The sequence below is a fragment of the Sylvia atricapilla genome, chromosome Z (assembly GCF_009819655.1).
Source record: "Sylvia atricapilla isolate bSylAtr1 chromosome Z, bSylAtr1.pri, whole genome shotgun sequence".
In the NCBI taxonomy this organism is placed as follows: domain Eukaryota; kingdom Metazoa; phylum Chordata; class Aves; order Passeriformes; family Sylviidae; genus Sylvia; species Sylvia atricapilla.
This window is the reverse complement of record NC_089174.1, coordinates 15,156,528-15,171,730: the sequence shown is the minus strand read 5'-3', so window position 1 is coordinate 15,171,730 and position 15,203 is coordinate 15,156,528.

Genomic DNA, 15,203 nt, shown 5'->3' with positions numbered 1-15,203 from the left:
AAGGTAGTTTCCATCATGTCAGGGTATTTTCTGAGCATCTAAAGGTGATCTTTCCTTTGAATATGACATTAAGAAGCTGTCAGGAGGAACTTAAAACACATCTCAGATGTAAGTAAAAATGCTGCTTTCAGGCTGCTTGTTTTTCCAATCTATTCCTCCTTTCTAGCAGACATATTTCATCTTGCTAGGACTAGGCTGGCTGAGGCCGATGGGTCGTGGTTCAGCAAGGCCAGGTGCTGGGTCCTGCCATTGTGTCACAGCCATGCCTGCAGTGCTGCTGGCCGGGACAGTGCCTGGAAGCTGCCGGGGAAAAGGGCCTGGGCGTCTGGCTGGCAGAGCTGAACATGAGCCAGCATGGACCCAGCAGGGCCAGTGGCATCCTGGCTTGGGTCAGCTGGAGTGTGGCCAGCAGGACCGTCCCCCTGTACGCATAACTGGTGGGGTCACACTTCAAATCCTTTGTTTAGTTTTGGGCTCCTCATATCCAGAAAGACTTTGAGGTGCTGGAGGGAGTCCAGAGGAGAGAAGCAGATCCTGGGGAAGGGTCTGAGGCACAAGTCCTCTGAGAAGCGGCTGAGGGAGCTGAGGGTGTTCAGGCTGGAAAAAAGGATGAGTAGGGACTTTCTTGCTCCTTACAACTCCCTGAGAGGAGGTTGTGGCCAGGTGGGTCATGGTCTCCTGCATGTCCCAGATGAAAGGACAATTGGAAATGTGCTTAAGTTGCACCGAGGAACCAACCTTGGTGATTCTGTGATATGGTTCTTCAGGAAAAGCATGGTCCATATATGAAATACTGTACATAAATAAGAAAACCACAAATACAAGACAGACAAACTGATTCCTTTGGATTTCTCTTTATTAGAAAGTTTCTGGAAAATAAAAATCCAAGAAAGAAACTGTTTATCAACCATGTCTGAAAAAAAACCCCAACCAACCAACCAAAAACCCCAAACCTGAGCAAAAATCTGAGCTTCAACAGCCATTGAGTGTAAATTGCTACAACCTAGAAAGAAGACCTTTGGCTTCTACTGTAGGTCACATAGTATTCATTAATCTAGCTGAGACTCTGAGAACTGTCACCTATGGTTTCCTTTTTCTTCAATTCTCTTAGAGAAATATTTCTGTTGTTCACCAGTATTAAGAGACAACACCAACCTCATTTTAATTTTATATTGCTCAAATTTAATTTTCATGATGTAGTGACAGCTACTTACATTCTTTGAAGGTGTATTTGACTTTGGATGTTGTCACAGCAAGGGTACATGTACATGCTTCTTTTGGAGGCTCATAGGGGCTCACCCTGTCTGTTCTCTCTCTATTCCAGAAGTCAAGTAGCTGTATTAGTGCATGGAAGTGCTGGACACTTCCTGTCCATCTTCCATCTCAAAGGGGTTTTTCTTCACAACATCCATGCCACAGCAACACCCCTGGACACAGGCTTTGTTTGGGTTCTGGCTGAACTGTGGCCAGATCTGAGCGGAGGCAGAATCTTCTCATGCTGATCTACATAGTATACAAAGTGCTAGAGCCTTAGATGTTTGCGATTCTGTTTTTACTGCTTAACTCTATAAATAGCTTAGATAAGAAGATTCTTCAGTAGAAGTCATACAACATATTTCTTTTCTCTTAGGATCTAATATTGTCATACTGCTATGGACTTTTTTTACTGGAGCAAAAAGTACAAAGAAAATAAGATAACTGACAGGGTGATATAGGTAATTATGTTCCCTTAATTATAATGCTGATTCATTCTACAAGCATAGCCATTGATTTATGGAACCAGATTATGTTATCCTATATCATACTGGCTTATGTAAATCAGAACTAAAACTGAGTGCTTTTACCTTTAGCAAGAAATTTTTCTCATCATCTCTAATATCACTAAAGATTTTTAAAGCATTCAAACACCCAGATAATGCAGTAAAAATTTCCTAGGAGTAGGGGGAATGGATAGCTTGTGAGGGGTTTTAGAAGATGAGGCAACTCTCTATCTTACATGTCTGAAACTGTCTGAAAAGTGCTAAGGGCTGCATTTTGAAATTAATTTCTCTGAAAGTACACAGATCTACAAATACATGCTAAACTATACAATGGATCTCTTGGACTCCAAAGTAATAACAGGTGTAAGTATACCTGAAGAGTGGATACACTGTATGTGGGGTTGATTTATGTTTGTCTGTTAGTTGTGTGGGAAAATAACAGTGTCCTGAAAGAAATAAGATATCCTCTTGGATTGGGAGTTTCTTTCCCTCTCTCAAAGTTACACTTGGAATTGTAGCTTTCCTTAGCAGGCCTTTGCACTGAGTTATCCCTGAATGTGTGGCTCCACTGCCTGTCCAAACCCTACAGTTTCTTTCCCTGCTTTTATGGAACTGGGGGATGTGTTTGGCATGCCTGCCTATCTTCCCCCAGCCCCTGTCATCACCCGTTGCCAAAAACCTCCTGGATCATCTGCTAATTGCTTCAAATACCACAATTCAATACTCCTTTCAGTTTAAAATTGTCATTGATTATACAGTGCTTGTGACCATGCTGCTTATATACAATTACCAGTTTAATTTAAAAGCTTACTACAGATTGGTACAACTACACTGACCATACATACAAATATCACTTGCAGTTCACGCAATCAAATTTATTGTGTGTTACAAAGTGCCTATATATATGTATATATGTATGTATGTATGTATGTATGTATGTGTATATATGTACGCAAAGAGATAAACATCAATTGAACTATCTAAATATCCACAAAGCAATAACTGTACAACTCTACACAGCTTTACATAGAACTCCATACATATATAAACCATATATAAAGATAACAATCTATGGTATATAAATAAATTGACATGTGTGTAAATTGTGTAAATACAATAATATACATGGTGAACCTACACATAAATATGCAAATACTAAAGTACCTATCTAAATCTCTGTATACCTGTAACTAAAATAAGTATAACAGACTATAATTTGGCAGACAACTCTTGACATATAGAAACATAGCTAGGTATAGACAGAAACATAACTGAATACAGATGTGGAGAGAACAAGATGTAGACGGAACCCAGCTGCCACATTTCCCCTTGATTCCCCACAGCTGCGTCCCCCTGCACAGAGCAGTCCTTCTGGAAACAGAGCAGAGATTTAGGAAGCAAAGGAAATACTCCTGTCACCTCCACCATGTCCTTAGCCTTGACGAAGTCTTAGCACACCTGCAGCTCCCGCAATCCCTTCAGACCCTCCAAGCCCATCACCCCCCCAGAGTTGCCATCCCCCTCAGTGTCCCCAGTGCCCTGAGCCCCACCACCCCTCTCAGCCCATGCCTTTTCTCTGTCTCCTCAGCGCCCCCAGACCCCTCAGTTTCGCTGCTTCTTCTCAGCTCCCACAGCCTCGCCATCTTCTCAGGGCCACCATCACCACCCACAACAGCGGGATTCCTTCACAGGCGCTGTCCCCTGTGGCAGCCTTGGTGCCTCGGCCCTACCAGCCCTTCAGCGGCTTCCCGGTGCCTTGAGGGAGACGGTGCCTGGTGCCGCCGGCACTTCCCGCCGCTCCCGTCAGGTCCGGGACCTGGGGCTCCAAGTGCTGCTCAGCCCGGCCTGGCTGCCGCCCGCACCCCAGCATGACCACAGCGGACAGAGGCAGCAGAGGAAAGAGGTGAAAAAGCAGCATATACTTCTACAAATACCAATAGATTACCTAAATATCCGTAGAAATGGAACTCTAGAAATACAAGCTTCTAGAATGATAACCTTATTTAGTTTTCATTAGGGTGTCGCATCTTTTCAGGGTGCTGATGTGATGTGTACAGCAGATGGGGTTGTACTGTCCTGCAGATTGCTACGTAGCAACCATCGGCTCTCTGGAAGGTGGCTTCTGTTTGTGGGTCCTCGCTGGTGCAGGACAGCCAGCAGCTCCTGAAGAGGACACAGGATGCAGGGACTTGTCTGAGGAGCTGCATTCAAACAGCAGTGACCCACAGGTGTTTCTGAGTCCTCAGGGATTTGCCTTCCACAATGTGCAGAAATATCCAGATGCTCATGCCTCCATTTGGAGGGGGAAGGGGAAGCAGTGCATGGTTTTAGTGGGAGTACAAAATTGAAGACTATCACTGCTATCATAAAAGCCGGAAGAGAAATGGATGAACTTATGCATTGAAAGGCCTCTTATATTCTTTTACTATAGAAAGAAAACCTATTCATAGCCCAAGTACATCTTATGTACACAATTAGTAGGGAGAAGAAATTGAGAGCTGTACTGTGTTACAAAAATCTTTTGTGCTGTTTGGTAGCCCCACACTGTCTCAAAGACTCACCTACCTTGAAAATTCCCCTGCTTCCAGACACACAAACAGGACTACCTCTGTCCAGGGGCTGAACTCACATGCTTGACCTGCTGCCTTCTCCACTCACCTGCGACACTGGCCTCAGTTTGTTCTTTTCAGTAGCACTTTGACATCTAGAATTAAAACCCAGAGAATTCCATACAAAACTGCACTTTCTGCCAACAGTGCCTCCCTCTTTTGGTCCTTGCAAATGTCCACTGTAAAAATGGAAGTTGTGACTCAATGAGAATTAGTTAGCTCAGAAATTTACTCACCTTCTATGGGCTGGAGTTTAGAGTCCAGCAAATAATTTAAAAACGTGCTGCCTTCCAGAACATATCCATCATGGATGGGACAGAGATTTAAAAGCAGTGTCTGATGAGGGATCTGATGATGCAGATTCCCACAAGCCAAAGGGAACCTGTTTTTCCAAAGGCACCAGGAGTCCAGTGCTGGAGAGGGAACCTTTTTCTGAGAAGGTCTGACTTGGGAGGCTCTAGGAAAGGTGGTCAAAGTTCAGAGAATGGGCAGATACACCCATAGGTGAATCCACATGGCTGCTTCATGGACCCCCCCTGCCATGCACAGGACACAGACAGGACAAGGACACCTCCCCGTGCAGAGGATGTGTCTAGGGTGTTGACAATACAAACACTATTCAAGTGTCATGCAAACACATATAAGATTAATGTCTTCCTAGCCTCTACACTTGTCATGGGGACACTCAAGCTTTATGCCTCCAAAATTCATGATTCATGAAAAAAAATGGGGAAGGCCAAGCAAGAAACCTGCTGCACACACCAAGCAAGAAACCTGCTCTTGCTGTGGTATGGTATCTCCAAGAAATATCTGTGGCCTGTGACAACATCTGAGAGTTTCCCTGGGCAAATCTGCGAGCCACAGATATCTACCTGTAATAGACAGAGGGAAAGAAGAAAGTTCAGAAGCATCTTTCCCCCTCCCATCACTTTTAAACTAGTTTTTCTCTCCCTTATAAACAGACAATACTGAGGATCAATGCACCCGAGGAACTGAGAAGCTTTTTCCTCTGCTGCTGTGCCACATACAGATTCAGCAGCATTGCTTCACATGGATATCCACAAAGGCACCAAAAGGGACTGCCTTTGTGCCTCTTAAATTCAGAAGTCAAAAATCTCAGAGGCTCCAGATAGAAGAGACTTGCATGCTACCTGTTTGCTCTGTTTACCCACTTCTGTCCACCACAGCTTTGCATGACAAAGAATAATAACAAGGGGGGCAGCTCCCTGTCATGCATGCAACTGAGGGACCCCTCCAACCCCAAGACTCAGGGCACTCTAAGCACCCACTTTATAAGCAACCAGTTCTGCTCTCATGGCAGCAAATGGGGCTGGGACAAGTGACAGAATCACAGAATAACCTAGGTTGGAAAAGGCCTTTAAGATCATCTAGTCCTACTTACGACCTAGCACCTCTTCATCAACTAAACCATGGCACTGAGTGCCATGTCCAGTCTTCTTTTAATGCATCCAGAGACGGTCACTTCACCATCTCCCTGGGCAGAATTCTTTCAGTGAAGAATTCTTTTCTAATGTCTAACTTAAACTTCCCTTGGTGCAGCTGAAGACTGTGTCCTCTCATTCTGTCAGTTGCTGCCTGGGACAAGAGACTGATCCCTGCCTTCCAGGTGGTTGTAGAGAATGATAAGGTGACCCCTGAGTCTCCTTTTCTCCAGGCTAAACACCCCCAGCTCCCTCAGCCATTCTTCACAGGGTCTGTGTTCCAGCCCCTCACCAGCCTCGTTGCCTCCTCTGGATGTGCTCAAGTGTCTCAACGTCCTTCCCAAATTGAGGGGCCAGAGCTGGACACAGCACTCGAGGTGTGGCCTCACCAGGGCCCAGTACAGGGGAAGAATGACCTCCCTGCTCCTGCTGGCCACACCATTCCTGATCCAGGCCAGGATGCCTTTGGCCCTCTTGGCCACCTGGGCACGCTGCTGGCTCCTGTTCAGCTGCTGTCACCAGAACCCCCAGGTCCCTTTCTGCCTGGGCATTTCCCAGCCACACCATTCCCAGCTTGCAAGGCTGCAGGGGGTTTTTGTGGCCAAAGTGCAGGACTCAGCAGTTGGACTCATTAAACTTCATCCTATTGGACTCAGCCCATCCATCCAGCCCCTCCAGATCACTTTGTAGAGTCCTTTTACCATGCAACAGATTGATGCATGCTCCCAGCTTGGTGTCATCTGTAAATTTACTGATGAAGGACTCAATCCCCTCATCTGGATCATCTATTAAGATATTAAGTATGGGCCCATGCAGAACACCACTGGTGACTGGCTGCAGCACCATTCCCCACCACTCTCTGGGCCTGGCCATCCAGCCAGTTCCTAGCCCAGCAAAGAGTGCTCCTGTCCAACTACATAATTTTAGAATAAGATGCTGGCAGAGCCTATTTCTGTTTAATGACTCATACAGCTTTTATCATATTACAGATCGTCTCTAATTCTGGTATGTAGTTACCTCTTCACAGATTAGTGCCCATTTTTCATTTTAATTTAATTTTTCACTGTAATTTTGTCATTTAGCAGAAGAACATGAGTTTTTCATTAATCTTTATTTAAATAGTTTGTAAGATAAGAATAAGAAAACAAAATATTCTGTAATAGAATATTTACCATTATAAATGAAATCTAAGTAAATTATTTTTGTTCTGCCTGGAAAACTATTTTTAAAAAACTGATTTGCAGATGGAGATTTTGTGAAAACTCTAAAACTTGAGGAGCAGCTGGGCATCAGTCAGTTAGTGGTGTGCAATTGGGGTTTTTTTGCATCACTTCTTGCGTTTGGTTTCATTGCGGATTTTTTTCCTCCTTTTTGTCTTTTTCCTCCCTTTTTGCTTTTTTTCCCCCCAATTATTAATTACCTCATGCCACAAGTTTTTGTACTTTTGGCCTTCTGACTCTCTTGTCCATCCTTTTAGGCAGAGTGACCAAGCTGCTCTGGTGCTTACCAACAAAATACTTTATCAGTGAGAGTTGTGACTGCCCATAAATATTGTATTTAGAAGGTAAATGATCTTCCAAATCCAGAAAACAGAAAGATTTGGCATAATGAAAAAGTATCTTAGGTTGACTATTTCTATAATTGAAGGTAAGAAATATTAGGGATTGCTTTTTACATGGGCACTGTAGGAATTACTATTCACTGGAACATATATACTGTTGTCTTGTTGCAAACTTAATAATCACAAAAGTTTGCATACCTAATAGAATGCAGTATTTTTAAAACATAATTTTGTATTTCAGAATATAATTGCATATGTAGATTTAATGCAGTATCTTCTTCATATATTGGAAACTTTTATTTCCTTTTCAATAAGTATAAGTCAACTTATACCAAAAATACAGAAAAGGTGAAAATTTTGAGGTTTATATGCCTAATGAGGTCCTATTTTCAAAACAAAGTATTACTCTAACAAAATTCTAACTTTCTGGCCAGAAAACCCCAAACAATTTTTTCATGTTTCATTTAATTTTACTGTAAACTAAACAACACACAACAGGTACCTTTATACAAAACCTATTCATCAATTAACTTCCTTCCTTACTAAGAGACAAGAACATGATTTTTAAAAAAATCAATGTGGAAAAATGGGCTTTTTTTTGTTAACAAAGAAATGGAGTCAAAGGAAGTACAGCTGTGAGGGGAGTTACAATTACTGTACTACCTATCACACATTTTAATTTTAAAACAGAATTTTTAATGCCTCATCCATACCTCTAATTTGCAGGCTTTTGATGGAGGAGAATGAGCAGGGGATCTGAAAGACGGAAATATCATTACAGTTTCCACCACATTAGAGTGGATGAGAGACAGCCAGGTAAGATTAGGGGTGCCATAGCGACTTCATCCTCAACAATATTTCAAACTGAACAAAGCACTGAGCAGCCTCATTAACTTTGATGCCTGTGGTGATATTAGTGAGAGCCAGGCTAGATTAACACTGGAGTGTTCTTCCACCTCTTCTTGACTCTGACCAAAGCTGCTTGCAAGCACACTGAACACAGAAGGATCATCTGTAATGAATTTGTCTGTAAAAATACAAAATTTGAGAAGAATTAAAATGGGTTTTAAAACCAAGATTAAAATATTGATCAGAAACTAAAATAGTCAGAAGGTTTGGTTTTTGTTTTTATCCAGGAAGGCTTCAAGTCCAAGTGTTTCATTCAGTCAGTGGTCAATTATTTAGATAAAAATATTAGTTCTGTTCAGTTCTGAAATAGGAATGACAGTAATTTTCCATCTCTTTGGTGAAACTGATACATAAGGCAAATCTCAGGTAGAAAACATGGAATTTCTGTCTACGCACTGGTATGTGAGATATCCAGTCAGTTCTGGGTGGTTGCTTTCTGCTGGCAGGTCTGTTTCTGTGCTCTACCCTGACTACATCTCATTGCCTATAAAATGATCTGACCCTTGGTGCTATGGCTTTGTTAGAGTGAAGAAATCTGGGTAGATCTCTTACTACCAGCCAGCTTTAGTGCCCAGAGGGGAAAACATGTCTGAGGCAGCACATCTGAGACAGGAGTTGAGCAGCAAGAGCTAAATGAGCAATTAGGACAGTCACACCAAACTCTGCCACCTGCAAGTAATTCTCTGCATGAGAAATCACTGGCTTACTTCAGTGGAAACAGCCCTTGTATACTTAGTTCAGTGATTCTTATTTCGTCCGGAAATTCAGTGTACCATAAAATACTGAATCCTTCGTTAAACACTGCCGTTTGATTTAATTTTGATTACAGGAGTTAAAAGTGGTTTCTTAAATTTAGGGAGTCAAAATGTCCCAGAGCTGAAGAAAACCATTGGCTATTGGAAATAACATTTCTTTGTGACAAATGGTATAAATTGAAGCAATGCTGGCCACAGTACAACACTCATTTGGAAGAAATGGGCGTGTTCAAAGGAAGATATGCTCTGTGCCAGGGAATTTATCTTATCACTTTGCCTCAGGTGATTTTATGGTGCAAGTACTAGGAGGAAAAAAAAAAAAAAAGAAAAAAAAGAGTGCTGGATATTAAAAAACCCCTTTGGAATATATTCTTACGCCTTGCTATGTGTTACATGGGTTGTTTTATCCACAAATTATAATTAAAAAATCATAGACATGTCTATTACATTTAATATTTTTTTATTTGCAGAAGGAATAAAATAGTTTGAACTCCAACTATTTTTAAATCCTACTTTAACAAGTAGCATTGTTCTAGAAGCCAGACTACAGAGGAGTCATTCTTCTAAAAGTATAATAAAACAACCCTGGGAAAGCTCTCATTTGCCTGAAGGAGAGTCATGGTGTGTTCTGGCAAGAAGATGCTGGCTGTACTGCTGTGTCATGCTCCATAAACTTCTGACACCTTGTCAGACACTCTGACACTGTCCTCCCTTACCGTCCTCTCAGAACACCTGTTAAACCTCTCATTTCTCTCTTATTGCTCATTTCATGGTCATTACATATCAACACTCATAATTAGGTTGAGGACGCTGAATTTAACAAAATGAAAAAAATATGACGAAGAATTCATTCCGATTAGACATAACCATTATTTATAATATGCAGTTATTTAACCAAGATAATCTATGAGCAAGAACAGAACCTTGCTTTATTTTGAGTCTTCTGTGGTGCACTTTCTTTTTAAAGTTAGCTCCTTCTTTCTTTAGTATATGATGTGCAGTTTTCACCATAGCTGCAGCTTCAGTAGCCCTCACCTGCACCTGATCCACATAATATGATGGAGTGTTGCCCCTAGTCCCACTAAATACTGAAATTTAGTGGCCAAGAAAAATGCACAGTTGAATAAATAATTTCACATATAAAACCAGGTTTATTTGTGAGCTTAACTGGACACTAATTCTGCAGTTCAGAGCTGCACCTGATACATCGCTACAGCTGTCTGCATGCCAAAACCCACTCCTAATTCTTGGAAATGAAAAAAATGTGCCAGTGCAGGGGGCTTGGGATGAAACCCAAAGAGCTTTTCCTGAATGATTATTTAACATATTTGTTTGGCCTTCATGTTTTTATATGTATCCCATGTTGGCTTGCATGTGAAAAAAACCTAAAACAATTTTTCATACTATGAATTGCAGAAATGATGTGCTCTTTCTTTATAGTCTTATCTTCATGGTTATCCTCCTTCACTTCCCTGACAGGCCACTCCAGGATTGGCCAATGCCTGCAGTACCTCCCCATGCCAAGCATCACTGGGATGTACTCCCAGGAGACTGTAAAGCTATTGCAAATACTAAGATTTCAAATTTATTTTGCTATCTCACAATGATTCCTCCTGAAAAAATGCTCCCTTCCATGAGAAAACTCTTTTCTGATGTTTGGAAATTCGTCATTTAGAATCAAAGAATCATAAATCATTCAAGTTGGAAAAGACTACCAAGATCATAAAGTTCAGTCTTGACCAAACACCACGATGTCAGTTAAACCATAGCACTAAGTGCCACATCCAGTCATTTCATAAACACCTCCATTTATGGTGACTGATATGTTCAGAGGGAAAAAATGAATCACTACCATAAGTAACTGAGAAGGAAGAGATTGCATGTCCATATATTTTTCTTCTTTTCGGTATTTTTTAGTCTAATAATTAGCTCTACCTAAAAAACTGTTCTCTTAAGCATCCAAAATGATCTTCAACTGCTAAAAGTGGGAGGAAAAAATGTAAAACAGGTAAGCCACTAATTCCATCTTTAAATTTCCAGTTATTTCCTTATACTCTGGGTTTTCACTGGGATGGTGGGCCCTGTGGAGCCCGGGCAGGGGCTGAGCGAAGCTGAGCCGCCGTTCCTTGTCTCACAGCGGCACCGGGTGGCTGTGCATCCTCAGCGCGGCCTCCAATACCGGCATCGGGCTTGGGATGAGGACGGCTCCAGGCGCGCTGTTTGCACGGCTTCTCCGTGCCGCCCAGTTTGCGAGGGCTCTTTGATTTATGACACGCATTAAATTGGTGCCCAGCTTCAACAATTAAATCAATTCTCTTGCACATCCTAGCAGAGTGGGGGACTCTCTCTTCCGAGCTTCTGGCAAATGGCCTCTTCAGTGGCATCAGGTCCCAGGGTGAGTGTTGCTGGAAGCATTGGCTTCTGCATTCTCGAGGCTCAGGAAGGTGCTTGAGTCACCTTGCTGCAACTCAGGCCTTACCTTCATCAGGGAGGTTGAAGTGGTTGTCAACCAGAGGTTGCTGGATCATGGGATCACCTGGAGGGCAGTCCAGTTAGATGGCAGGGTCTCAATAGATTCAAAATCTGCCAAGCCAAATTTTACAATAACTGGAACCAGCGGGTGGTATTCTCCATGACAAGGTAAAGGCTGGTACTAAGGGGGCCAGCGAGACTGGGATCCTGATCTTTCCTCGGCTCTGCTGCTGGTCCCTCATGCAGGAATAGAGCAGCTTCATGGAGAGGAGGAATGATACTATGCAGGTAGCTTTCCTTGAGTATTTAGCTGCACTGGGAAGGAATGCTCACAGCAGGGATTTAGGTGGTAGAGAGCATAATCCTTACAAGGACAATGTTTTTCCTCTTGTGAGGGGCCCAAAACAACCCAGGATTTGAGCTGAATCCTTACCAAGTGCTCTGTACAGGGGGACAGTCACTTCCCAGTTCTGCTGTTCACACCTATCTCTAATACAGGCCTGGATGCCTTTCTGGCCACCTGGGCACATGCTGACTCATGTTCTGCTGGCTGTTGACCAGCACCCCCAAGTCCCTTTTCCACTGGGTAGTCTTCCTGACACGTTTCTCCAGAACTGGAGCATTGCCTAGAGCTGCTATGGGTTGTGGTTGAGTGCCTGATAGGGCAGGCAGGGGAACCACATTTGTTCTTTATGTTGATCGTTATGTCACTGGTGGTGGGAATGCTGACAGGACATTGAATAGATTCTGGTCTTCAATATGCTTAGAACATCATGTGTGGCTCAGTAGCTGATAGGGAAGGTGCGGGGACCTCAGTTGTGCAGTTGCTTGTAATATTACACGTGGCACATTTCCTCACAGTGCATACATGGGAGCCTGGCTCATGCTGGTGTTTATGTGGTGGATGAAACATTGATCAGGTACTGAATAGAACCTGGTCATGCTGGTGCTTGATGATATCACTCTTGGCAGAGGAGATGGAGAAAGTGAGGGAATAGCTGCACTTTATTTCTTGTTATACTTCACCTCAGGATCAATAGAGCAACAAATCTCACATCCTCATGGTGTATCTGTGAACTGGAAAACCCCATCTCACATTCACAGGAGTAAAGATGCCTTGAAAAATAATTTGAAAAGTGGTTTTGAAACCCGAAAGTGCAAGATAACCAAAGTACAGGACAAGGTAACAGTAGTAAAATTAAATCTCTCTTGTCTGTACTGCTGATTAGCAGCCAAATACTTAATTCTAAATATCACCAGCAGGACAAGCCAAATTTCAGTTGTCCCCAGACTGCACCTGGACTGAATGCCCACTCCACTCTTCCCTTGAGTCGGGAGGCCTCTTGAGTTTAGAAACACTTTATCTAGGATGAAGAGACTGTTCCTTATCCAAGGCAGATAGAGCCTTTACTTGTGACAAATCCTCAATAAGTGACTGATAGCATGCTGGCTAATTGCTATGAAAAATTACTAATCCATTTAGCTGCTCAAAACTATAATAAACGTTGTATGGATAATTTCATCAGGCATAAATCATTGTCCAAGTCTGAGACTGATTGCACCTAGCTGTACCAAGGCTTCATAAGGAGTTTAAAAAGCAGGAGGATTCATCATGAGGAAGAGGATCCATTGTGACTCAATGGGAATTTGCTCCTTACTCTTTCTGTCTGTGGTCTCTGTGAATTATTCTAAATCAGTTGTAGCAATTGATTTTCAAGGCTCCATACATTCTCACTTGTTTAGCTAAACAACTTAGAAATCAAAATCAAAAAGGTGCTTTGTCAACCCTTACTGAATTCCCCAACTGTACTCCAACTCATTATTTTTCATTCTGCTCACTCCAGAAATTTTAAAACATCCTCTCTACATTGTCTCAAGGTGTTCCTCTCTGCTTCTGTACTAAGATCTTATTTTGGGATGGCCATCTTTGGCTATGCTCCCGAATAGCATAGCCCATCTGCAGACCAACTTTGATTATCCTCCTGGATTCATATACACTCATCCAGAGCAAGCATTAATTCAAGCAATTGTTGGACATCTGCCCAAGTTAGATCATACAGTCTGAGAATACTCCAGAATGTCTGGACTACCTTTTTGCAGTCGTCTCTGAGCTTGAGCATTTGTTGTTGCCATAAAAATAAATCATTATGGCTAAAAGGTACAGAAGCAGTTCTGAAAGTCAGATGTAAGAGCAGAAAAGGCCTTGACCCTGTATGCTCACTGTTCAGCTGTAGCTCAGTGTTGTGCTAGTGAGACTGGTTTGGTCACTGTCCTGGTTTGGAGTAAATTAGGGAAGAACCTTCAGAAGGAGTCCTCTAAACCAAACCTCCACCACCCCTTCCTCCCCCCAGCCCTGGGTTCGGGAAGGAAAATACCTCGGAGGAAAGTGGAAAAACCGGTTTATTGACAAAAATACACTCCCCAACACCGAATAGTGGGAAAAGACGGGTTACTGTGATGAGGAGGGTTCTGACGCGTCTGTTGCAAGCCCCGGGACTTCTCCAATTTCTCAGGTCAGGTCAGGTCTGGAGCCGGTTCAAACCTTGGGGCGGGGGGAAGGAAGGAGGGAAAAAAAAAACCAAACAGAAGCGGGGAGGGGGGGAGAAAAACGGCGGCAGGGGCAGCCGGAGAGCAGAGCGAAGCAAAGCGAAGCGAAGAAGGCAAAAGCAGCCGAGCTAGCTGAAGCAAGAGCTGAAACAGCCAAGCAAGAAAAAAAGAGAGAGAGAACTGCAGGCTCCCGCCCAAGAGGGCGGGGTTCAGCTGCGAGACATAACAACATATCCAAGATATGGGATGGATATATGGGATAGGAGGCAGCTCAACCCAGAACAGTCACAAATCCAAAATTTAGCTTGTGACCCAAAGGCAGGTCCTGCACTTCATCTTAATTGAGCCTCATATGACTGACCTCAGCCCACCAATCCAGATCCCTCTGGAGACCCTTTGTGCCCTCCAGCAGATCAAGACTCCCACCCTTGATGGCATCCGTTATTTTACTGAGGGTGCATGCAATCCTGTCATCCAGGTTCCTGATAAAGATATTAAACAGGTCTGGTCCACTCACCGAGTCATGGGGAGCATCACTAGTGATGCCACAACTGGATGTCACTGCATTCACCACTATTCTCTGGGATCAGCCATCCAGAGGCTGTATTTTAATCAGGGAAGAGTACAGCTATCCCAGCCATGAGCAGCCAGTCTGTCCAGGAGAATGCTGTGGGAAAGTGTCAAAATCTAAACTCTAAAAAAGAATCTAAACTCCAGGTAGAAACATCCACAATCTTGGCCTTTTTCAATAGGCAGGTCACCTTGTCATAAATCAGGACCTGCCTTTTCTAAAAATCTGCTCGCTGGACCTGATCCCCTGGTTGTCCTGTGATGACACTCAGGATGATCAGCTCTGTAACCTTATCCAGCACTGAGGTCAGGCTGACAGGCCTGTAGTTCCCCATATTCTCCTTCCAGCCCTCTTGTAGATGAGCATCACATTTGCCAGCCTTCAGTCAACTGGGGCTTCCCTGGGTAGCTCCAGATAGTAAATGATGAAAAGGTCCTCACAGAGCACTTCTGCTGTCTCTTTCACTACCTGGTTCTATCAGGTCCCACAGACTTGAGTATGTCTAACTGGTAGCAGGTCACTGACCATTTCCACTTGGATTATATGGACTTAATTCTGCTCCCCATCTCTATCTTGC